Below are 10,939 nucleotides of genomic sequence, written 5' to 3' on the forward strand. Positions count from 1 at the left end.
TGACCAGTTTTTGTGAAAACCTTATATACCCTAAGTGTATGTGCTCAAACCCACCTCCCCAAATTCCTTGAAACTAGTCTGGACAAGGTAAAAGAGAGATACCATCAAAGTTAACCCATGATTCATGTGTCATAAGCCCAGATAGTTAAACAGTGGACATTTATCAATAGGTCTGTAGTCATACCCCGATAAACATAATGGGATTTACGACTTTGTTCTGTTACAGAGATAATTAGCATATTATTTTAGGCATCGGAGAGTCTAGGTGCAAGTCCTGAGGCTCCTTAATCCAGGGGGTCTGGTTTTCCATTGGTATGTCATTTCCATAGATACTAAGCATACAGCTCAAAGTCCACAGTCCAGCCCAAGATCAAGTACTGCTTTCAAGATGGAGCCTGTTCTGTTTGTTTCCTCCTTCACAAGGACTGATGCTGAAGCTGAAGTTCCAATACTTTGGCCACCTTGTGGGAAGTGCCAACTCTTGGAAAAGACCCTGATGCTGGGAAAGATAGAAGGCAAGAGGAGAAGGGGATGACAGAGGATGAAATGGTTGGATGGCATCACCAACTCAATGGACATGAATTTGAGCAAACTCCAGGAAATGGTGAAGGACAGGGAAGCCTGGCATGCTGCAGTCCATGGTATCACAAAGAGCTGGACATGACTGAGCAACTGAACAACAACAAACCTTCCCTATTTATCTTAAGAGGCTTGTAAATATTAAACAAAGGGGAAGCAAAGTCATCTTAGGGGGAACTTGCTTGTGCCTTTGAGATGCAAATGTCCCACCTGGCCTTCTCAGGAACTCTAACTTCTGTCATCTTTTTTAAATGCAAATTTTGAAAAGAGGGTGAAGTAATTTAGAAATTGACTCATCAAAGTTAAATAGAAATCTTAAGTATATATTTATCTATCTAGACAAGTGAGTTTTATTTGTTCTATCTGCCAGAAACCTAATTTTAATCCAACTTCTTTTGTAAACTGATGGGTTTTACACTGCTTTACCTGACTATAAGGCTGAAATTTTAAAACAAGAACTATGAGGTCTGTTTGTATGTTTATATATGTCCTTGTCTTTGGATAACATTGCTGAAGTTAATTTCTAAATTAGCCATATTTAATTGACCTAAAGAAAAGTAAGCATTTATAAAGCAGACAATTCTAAATACAAGAGAAATTAAGCTAAATGAACTTTCAGTTCAGTTCAGTTCAGTCGCTCAGTCGTGTCCGACTCTTTGCGACCCCATGAATTGCAGCACACAAGGCCTCCCTGTCCATCACCAACTCCCGGAGTTCACCCAGACTCACATCCATCGAGTCAGTGATGCCATCCAGCCATCTCATCCTCTGTCGTCCCCTTCTCCTCCTGCCCCCAATCCCTCCCAGCATCAGAGTCTTTTCCAATGAGTCAACTCTTCGCATGAGGTGGCCAAAGTACATAAACTGGGAAATGTATATTATTAAATTAATACATGGTATTAATGTTCAAGTTTGTTGATCTAATTAATAAAGACATGTCTTCAGAGTTATCAACATTAAGTATAATACCTTTACTGCACCTAGGTTTAATAAAAATTAAATGAAATCTTATTATATCTTTTGCAAATTTGTCAGAGAGAAAAATAACCTGATAAGGTAAAACTTTAAAAGTGAACAAGATAAGAGCTTTTAGGTAAATTCCATAGGAATAATTGTGTTCTCAAAAAATCTAAAACAGTCTTTCCAGATTTTATTAACTATTACTTGCCTCTTGGTTTTCACTAGAAATTAAAGTTTTTAAGAGTTGGGGATTCTAATTTAAATATGTAACTAAAGCTACTAATAATAAAACATTTCACTATACAGTAGGAAAATGGGATATGTTTTGGGTAAAAAAGGAATTTTATACATAGGCTAAGATTAGATTACACTCAACTTGGTAAATAGATTTTGTTATTAATAGTAGACTGATGCAGGACCAGACTTGGTACCTCTTTGCTAAGAGAACAAGTAATGCTGTGTCTGATAACAGATTGTTTGAACTATATTGCCTTTAACTGATTTATATTTGTTCTTAAATACTCTATATGACCAAATTTTTTAAAAAACATTTTTTTTAATATTTTTTACAAACTACTATCAAATTCTAATTAAAGACATGTTGGGGGAGAGTATAATTTCCTCAGTTCTGTCTCGCCACAGCAAAGATTTGAAACAGTGGGCCAGTGTCACAGCTCGGTTACAGCTCAGAGTTTTATTTGGCAAGCAAAATTTCACCCCTGAGGCGGGAAAGTGGACTGACCCCATAGGAGTGGCCCCAATCCATCTTGGCTTCCTCCATTTATGTTTGTCTCCTCCCCCTTGAGCCTGCCCTATGAAAATTGGGCTAGCCAAGAAGGGGGGTGTGTTTGTTTCACCTGAGGTTCTCACGCCAGTCTGCAGATTTTCTATTGTTCCACTTTCACAGGTTTTTCAGTCTGTCTTTTAGTCACCGCCATTTTGAACTCATTTTTCCTATACTAACTACCTGACAGTTCTTTTGACTTCAGCTAGCTTTGGGATGCTTCAGAGAGCTCCTGAGGCATCTCGGGGGGGGGAAATTATATATATAGATATAGATATGGAATTGACTATAATTTCTTGGTATGTTAAGTTGCACAGAAAGCATTGTCAAATGAATGATAAGCCTCTTCAGATTATGCAATATGAATAAATGTTATTAATATGTACACTAGAAATTATTTAAAGTTCCTGAAATTTGTATATGTCCTGGTATAATGTTATAATTTTAGTTGTTATCTTAAAATGTTGCATGTCACAACTTGGATAAGCTTCTTTGCCAAGAAGAATTGTAATCATATCTTAACCTTTGCCTTTTAAAGACTTTTATCATCCACAGGCAGCTAAGCTAATGCTTTGCAAAACTGCCATATCTTCAAAAAGAGTCACAGAGGACTTCATTGCCTGTCCAGTAAATAAGAATTCACTTACTAATGTAGGGCCATAGGTTCGATTCCTGGTTCAAGAAGATTCCACATAAGGTAGACCAACTAAGCCCATGTGCCCCAGCTTCTCAGCCCACACACCTAGAACCTGTGCTCTGCAACAAGAGAAGCCACCAGAACCAGAGAAAGCACAGCAATTAAAACCCAGAGCAGCCAAAAATAAATAAACAAGCAAATAAATTTTTAAAAAGAAGGGTCATTGAAAGGATGTTTCTGATAACTTTTAAATCATACTGCTAAACTAGGCAAGATATTTTAAAAGTCTAATGGAATCTCTGATTTCATAAAACTGTCCAAAAAAAACCCAAAAACTAATTATATAGGACTAAGTAAGCTGATAAATATAGTTGAAAAACATTTTTTTTTTTTTTTTGCCTAAAATAGTACTGGTTTTTAATCTGTGCTTATCAAGACTTGTTGACAAAACTCGGCCTCTGTCACTGGTGCCGAATAGAAACAAGAGAGAGTTTTGGGTGAAGTAGAAAAAAGTAGCTTTTATTGCTTTAAGCCAGGCAAAGGGTTCACAACAGGCTAATGACCTCAAGACTGTGTGATCAACCTGGAGGAGGGGCTAGTGAGGAGTTTTATAGTGTTCACAGAGCAGGGCATAAGCAACCCATGTTCAATCCTGGGATTGGTCGGCATCAAGGTAAAGTTTGAAGTATCATCAACCTTCCGATTTCAACCTGTCTAGGTTTACAGTGTTGCAGTCAGGAGAGAGTCTGCTTCCTGTAAAAACAACTCGGGCGTTTGTGTCAGGCCTTTATCTGTATCTTTTAGGGAACTTGGAGTTGGGTAATTCTTCTATGTTTCAGAATTATAGTCTAAATTGTTACCAGTTCCACAGCTCAACAGTTATTCTTTGTTTCCACATCTTCTCATTTCCTACTTAACTCTTGAATCAGCCTTAACTCCAAAAAACAAGAAAATGGGGCTTACACATGGTTTCACTCCTCCTGGATAGAGAAGACTGCTGCGCTGTCCTGCTTGCCTTCTACCACACATGGTGGGGTGTCGCTCAAGGGCTTCACTTCACACATGTAAGATCCCCTATCTGTTAAACCACTGATGTCTCTGCGGCCATCTCTGACTCCAGGCTTTTTCTCTTGTCTTGAGGCTGGGCAAGCACAGGACATGCAGGCCTGCAGGTGCAGCCCAACAATTTGTTTACCGAACATTTGCTTTTCCATCTGCATGTGAATTGCCTTCCTCCCCTTTGAGGTCCCAAACCACTATCCCCTACACCTCGTCTTTTGTCTTTAGCTGAAGGTGATGTTTAACGGGAAGGTCTGAGCCACCACGGTCACTGCCACTGCTGCACCTGCTGCTGGCGATCAGGAGAGTTGTGTTTGTGCATGTTTCATCACGCACGTTTCCAACACATAGGGTGCAGAGAGTGCACCTTGGGTTACTTCCCTGTGTGTGTGGACAGGTGCCCCTCCAGTGAGGTTGCGACTGTGTACGCCTGGTGACAGTTGTGGCACCTGAGGGGTTTATCTTTGTTGTGCTGCAGCCTGCGGGCCTACAGGTTGGAGTTGTGTGAGGCTTTCTCACAGCCTGGGTATGCACATTTGTACAGCTTGTCCGTGGTGTGGATTTGGGTGTGCTCCTGGAGGTGAGAGAGCTGGCAGAAGGATTTCCCACTGAAATTACAACTGAGGTGGCTTGGCCCCTCAGTGGATACAGATGTGCTGGGCTGGGTGGGAGCTATTGGCAAAGGTCTTGAAACAGGGTGGGCACTTGTGGGGCTTGGCCCCAGTGTGTGACTTGGAGTGGGTCTGCATCTCTGACCTAAGTAGAAAATCAGGGAGCACATCCATCACCTGAAGGTCTTGCTGTCTTTCTGATAACCATCCTCATCCTTAGAGGAAAGAACATATGGGTCATTCATCTTAGGCAGCCCTGATTCCAGCACCTGGTTCTTCTTTGAGCCCCAGAGGCAGCCATGGTGCCAGCTCCACCACCACCTCCTTCCTTTGCGGGGGTCAATGCTACCTCCTCAGAGAGGTCAGGGACTACCTGCAGGGCTTGTGAGCTGGGGGAAGAGATAAGACAGTCATGAGAGCTTAAATGGGGAAGGTCTGAGCCAACGAGGCTGTGGTCACAAGGGAGCCTGAAAGGGACATGATAACCAAATCAGGACACTTGATTGACTCACTTCTCTTCTCCACCTCTGAGAACAGGAGACTCCAGCGGTCATCAGATCTGTTGATGGCACAGTGACCACCATAATGTTCTGTGTAATGGACACTTGGCTGGTCTGTCTTGGATTCTGTGGCATCAGCTGGTCTGACTTTGATTCTGTGTCCATGCTGATGCCCAAGAGCAGGGACACCAAGGCAGGCACTGTCAGCAAGGTGGGGTTAGGGGGCAGAGCCAGCCCACAAGCCTTCTCTGGCAACAGCTGATCCTGCATCTTGTTAATGAAGATCATGTTCTCAGTCTGTCCTGAGGACCATGCCAGGCCCCCCAGGCTTCACAGCTGCCACAGCAGCAGTAGCTACAGTCACGAAACTAACAGTCCCCTGGGGCAGTCTTGCAAGGTGGGGATGTGAGGACAGCAACCCCAACCCTCCACTCCAGTGTTCCTTTGACCTAAACCCCTATAAGATAGTGGAGCATCATAAGGACATCTGCCTCACTGTCACCTGCAGCCCCACCCAGGTGGCGCACCTGGCGAGCTTATAGAGACCTGTGCTGCTGTCCACTGGGAAGAAGGGAAGGAAGTCCTGGTCCCTTCTTTCCCCAACTCCTCTTGGTGGGAAAAATCCTCTTCTTGACAGACCGTGGCTCCATCTCCCTGGGCCGCAGGCACAGGCTTGGTTCACAGGATACCATCCTTCTTCCCAACTCCTCTTTGGAAGGAACGTCAGCCCTCCTGATGGGCAGAGTTCTGAGCTGGTGTTGTAATCCAGGAGCCTCCCCACCTAGGCAAAGGTTTTAAAATTGGGGGCTGGTGCTCAGGGAAGGGGTTCACTAATGACCTCACAGAGACATTTCCAGCATGGGCACTAACTCTCTCCTTACCCTTATAAAGCTCCAAACTTGGGCTGAGAAAGGGCTAGAGGCTGGTCTCCCAGATGTCAGATAAGAGGGAGCCCTAAATGCAAACAGCCTCCTGTTCTATTCTTGCTGGCAAAAGAATAGAGGTTCCTCCAGGACCCCCATCCTGGGAGCCATTGTCCTCCCCTCATGGTCTCACTTCACTTCCTACCTAATGCTGGAAAGAGATGGGGAGTCAGATGCCCTTTATCTGTAAAGGGGCAAGGGGTTAGACATGATTGCAGGAGATCCCCAAAGCAGTCGAGGGGGCTTAGGAAGTGTGGGTTATGGTTTTCCTTGGAGCTTCTCCCCTTCTCTGCCAGCTGAGGCCCTGTACTCTATCTCCCCATTCCCAATCCAAGGAGCTGTGGGTTCTTTGTGAAACCGCACAAGAGGAGCTGAAGAAAAGGGGGAGTTTAGGGGAAATGCGATGACTGGACTTACCTTCCTAAGCCCCACAGTCAGTCGCCAGACAGATTTATATATAAAAATTCATATAAGTATATATACCCATTCATATGGCCACCTTTGTTGTAACCATTTCTGTGTTTATAAATGTTTATATAAATGTGTATATAAATGTTTATATAATTATCTCTGAAAAAAAAAAGAAAAGGTGAGGTTTTAGAGCATTTTGGAGAGTTACACAGTTTTCTTGGGTCTCTCCCAAGTATATCTGTTATTAAACCTTTATGTGACCTTCTCCTGTTAATCTGTTTTCATATCAACTTAAATCTAAGACCAGCCAGAAGACGTGGAGGGAAATTCCTTCCTCCACATCAGCCAGACTTCCAAACTCTTCCTTAGCTCTCTGATCTACAAGTTCTTCTCCCACCACCAGAATCCCTGTGTCTCCCTCGCCTGTGCTGCAGTCCCCCTTTCATCTCTGTTCTCAGAAGCAACCTTCCATGAAACCATGTCCCCTAAAACTGAGCTCCCAGGCCAAGTTCATGACTAACCTCTCTATCCAAAACTTCACCCACTTTCTTGTGCCCTCTGACCTCAACCCTGTGCCCACTGACTCTCACCCCAGGGTCAGATGACTAGCAGTGCTGTTGCAGGTTTCATCATTAACACACAAAGTCAGGTTGTTTCTCCAGAGCAAGGTGAGCTCACCTACACCCGAGCCATGGACCACTTGGCCAGAGGGTTGCAAACCCAGAGACATTCTGACCTTCAAAACTATGATTAAGAAACATCACAAGATGACAATTAACTCCAACTTCTTCATCTCCTCTCTGCTAGCTGTTTTGCCTCTGAGGACACGAAAACCGGTGAAACACACAAACATTAAAAATGGCAATTATGAGGGCTGTTTCCTCTAAGACCATCTGGGTCTGCTTTTCCTTCCTGCCTGCATTCTCTCTTTCCTAACTAGGAACTACACGTGTCTGCTCTTTGGTACTCAGGAAAGGCCAAGGAGAATAAACATTTCTCTACAAACAAGAAATGGGGGACAGAGAGGGTCTTTTGTACCTGGGAGGGCCCTGCAGAGTCCTGTTTGGTTTCAACCTCCCCTCCCATTTTCTTTGATCCTTCTCAGTCCTAAGGGGAGCACAGATGGGACAAGAAAAGGAAGAAGAAAGGACAGGAAGGGGGGTCATAAACTCAGCAGAGGAACTCAGTTTGTGGGGACTCGATTCCGAAGCTTGATTTAATCACATCGCCTTCCTACCATGAGTCCAGGACTGAGCCAGGGGCAGGAGGAACAGCAGAATATTGACTTCTCCCCAAAACTATCAACTTTCTGGAGACTCTCAGACACGTGATTCCCAGAAAACAGATACTACAGGAAGGAGGCAGATGACTACACTGTGATTTGAATATCAGAGCTACAGAAACTCAGAAAAGCGAGCGGTCAGGATTGACGGGAGCAGCCAGGAAAGGCTTCAACACACAGTGGGAAACCTGACCTCACCCAGGTGCCTGAAGTTAACATCAACAGTGATAAGTGTCTTGAGAGCCTGCTCTGCTCCCTTGACACAAAGTGGTGAGGAAGCCCTTGACCTCTGTGATCTGTTTCCACAAAACCCATGACCCGTCTAATCGTGAGAGAAACTCCAAGTAAATCCCAGTATGGGACAGCCTCAAAGGACCTGCCCAGTCCTCCTCCACAAGCTCATGGGCATCAAAACAAAGGGAGTCTCAAAAACTGTACAAGCCCAGAAAAGCCTGAACAGACACGACGACCGAATGTCATATGGTGCCCTGGATGGGATCCTGGAACATAAAAAGGTAGAAGGAAGGGAACTTGAATAAAATATGGATTGCAGTTCAAAATAATGTATCAGTATGTGCTCATCAATTGCAACAATTCTGTAGAAAACCAGAAAGAGAAGAAAAATTAAAGTCAAATAAGAGAAATCCACTGCTTCAAGTTGGAAACCTAGACGATAATGATGATTTACTCATAAAAACGATGCTTTCCTGGTAAAAACACACATTAACAAAGCAGACCTAAAAATAAGGACAGTGTAAACAGACCGCAGGAGTGAAGCTACTGAGCACACACAAACAAATAGATCAATTAGTACAGAAAAGCTTGGGATGGTGCTTAGAAATCTTCCACTGGAAAAGACCCCGGACCACTTGGGTTCACAGTTAATAGCTGAGTGTTAAAGGACCTTTAACAAATTCTGGTTGTAATAACAAAGCTTGATATGCTTACATATTTCATTTAGTGTAGGATGTCCATGTTTACAAAACAGACTCACTTTATGTAGTATTACAAATATACTGCTTATTAAACTGTGACTTTCACAACAAAAACGAAAAGTTGTTAATGAGTTTACTTCCATTAAAACCAGAAAAAAAATTTAACATATTCTCATTTTGGTGTAAAAACCACATTTAAACTTAAATAATATTGTGAGTTTTTAACACACACTTTTCAATGTGTCAACTTTTTCCAACAGCATCAACATGAGAATACTCTTTCAAGCAAGAGCACAGGGGCACTGGCCCTCAGGTGGCTGTGGGACTGGCCTGTCCCTGTGTGCATGTACAGCTCTGTAGGAGGACCTCTGTAACGGCTTCTGTAAGAAGCGCCACTCTGCACCCTGAGGAAGAACACCTTAACCAGGGATGCTTTTGTAAAATACTGTTGACCCTTGAAAACATAGGTTTGAACTGCTCAGATCTACTCCCATGTGGATTTTTTCCAATAGGAAATAGTGCAGAACTACACAATGCTGGGAAAGATTGAGGGCAGGAGGAGAAGGGGATGACAGAAGATGAGATGGTTGGATGACATCACCGACTCAATGGACATAGGTTTGGGTGGACTCCGGGAGTTGGTGATGGACAGGGAAGCCTGGTGTGCTGGGGTTCGTGGGGTAGCATAGAGTCAGACACGACTGAGCAAGTGAACTGATACTGATACACAATGCAAGTTGGTTGGATCTGCCAAGGCGAAACCAGGAGCAGGACCATAAGACTTTACTCCCTTACGGCCACAGAGGGTGGTTGCCCTATCCCCTGACTCAAGGGTTGCCTGTGGTCCTGCTGAAATTCTAATGAGAAGGTAAAGAGAAGCCTGGGGCAAAACACAAGGACGAAGGTCCCATGCCCACATCCGATACCACGTGTCCCACAGGAGCCACACCTGCAATCTGCCCTCCCACCCATGTCCCTGAGCTTGGGTTGGGACAGCACTGCTGTCGGAGGGTAGCATCCTGCTCAGGTGATGACACGCAGGTGCCTTGGGGCCCACGTGTCAGGGGCGTGGCTCACCACAACCACAACCGCGAAGCTTTGGGTGACTTCTCACTTGGGCACCACCAAGGTCCAAGCAAGCTTCCCTCGTGGCTCAGATGGTAAAAGCATCTGCTTGCAATGCCAGAGACCTGGGTTCAATCCCTGGGTGGGGAAGATCCTCTGGAGAAGGAAATGGCAACCCACTCCAGTACTCGTGCCTGGAAAACTCCATGGGTGGAGGAGCCTTCTAGGCTACAGTCCATAGAGTTGCAAAGAGTTGGATGTGACTGAGAGACTTCGCTTTCACTTTTCAAGGTCCAAGCATCTGAGTCCAATGAACACCGTCGCTGGCCACACAGGACAGGCTTCCCAGTGGTCTAACCTTGCAGGGGCCCAGATTCAGTTGAAGCCCCGCCTATACACACACTGACCTGGGACTCCTCAGGGGTGGCTCCAAGGGGTGGTGGCTCCATGCTAGTGTTTTTATACTGGGTTAGAGTTGATGGTGTCTGCACCTCACTTCCGTCCACACGCTCCACTCTCTGGATATGAAGGACGCAGTCTGGGCCCTCTGGCCACACCAACATGGATGCAGCTCTGCTGACACTCCCACTACACCCCAGAGCCCCACAGGCTTACAGGGGAGGGGCTGCCTGTCTCAGATAGAAGGAGGGGCTTTCCCCTCCTTTCCCCTTGAGGGGCTAGAGCTGCAAGTGCTTTCTGTCCAGGTCATAGGGGACCCTGAAGCCCCCGGGGAGGTGCTCTCTGGCTCAGCACCTTTAATACTTCAGCACCTCAAACTCCAGAACAGTCTCCTCCCAGCCCTCACTGGGCAGAGGATTCCAGCTCCAAACCCAAGTCCTGCAGCCAGGAGGGGTGGGGTCTTCTGCATGGAGCCCCCAGTAAGCCTGATGGGGTTGCTCCAGGAAGGGCCATGGCATCTGAGGCCAGCAGGGAGAAGGTCGTCGCTGGCAGAGACAAGAACACTGCTATAGGTTGAATGATGAACCCCAGAAATTCATGTGTTGAAATCCTAACCCCCAGTACCTATGACTATGACATTATATGAAAATGAGTCAAGATGAAGTCATTCAAGTTGGCCCTAACCCTAGGGGTACTGGTATAAAAAGGGGGAATTTGGACATACATATACACAGGGAAAATGCCTTTTGAGGGCTGGAGCTATGCTGTCCTAAGACAAGAACTCTAAGAAGCTG

General features: G+C 45.1%; 1 pseudogene; it reads right to left on the reverse strand.

The window, feature by feature from the left end:
* Positions 1–4,347: 4,347 nt before the first annotated feature.
* On the reverse strand, positions 4,348–10,309 carry LOC128062091 (zinc finger protein 384-like; annotated as a pseudogene).
* Between the last annotated feature and the right edge of the window lie 630 nt (positions 10,310–10,939).

This window comes from Budorcas taxicolor, chromosome 17 (assembly GCF_023091745.1).
Source record: "Budorcas taxicolor isolate Tak-1 chromosome 17, Takin1.1, whole genome shotgun sequence".
Classification (NCBI taxonomy): Eukaryota; Metazoa; Chordata; class Mammalia; order Artiodactyla; family Bovidae; genus Budorcas; species Budorcas taxicolor.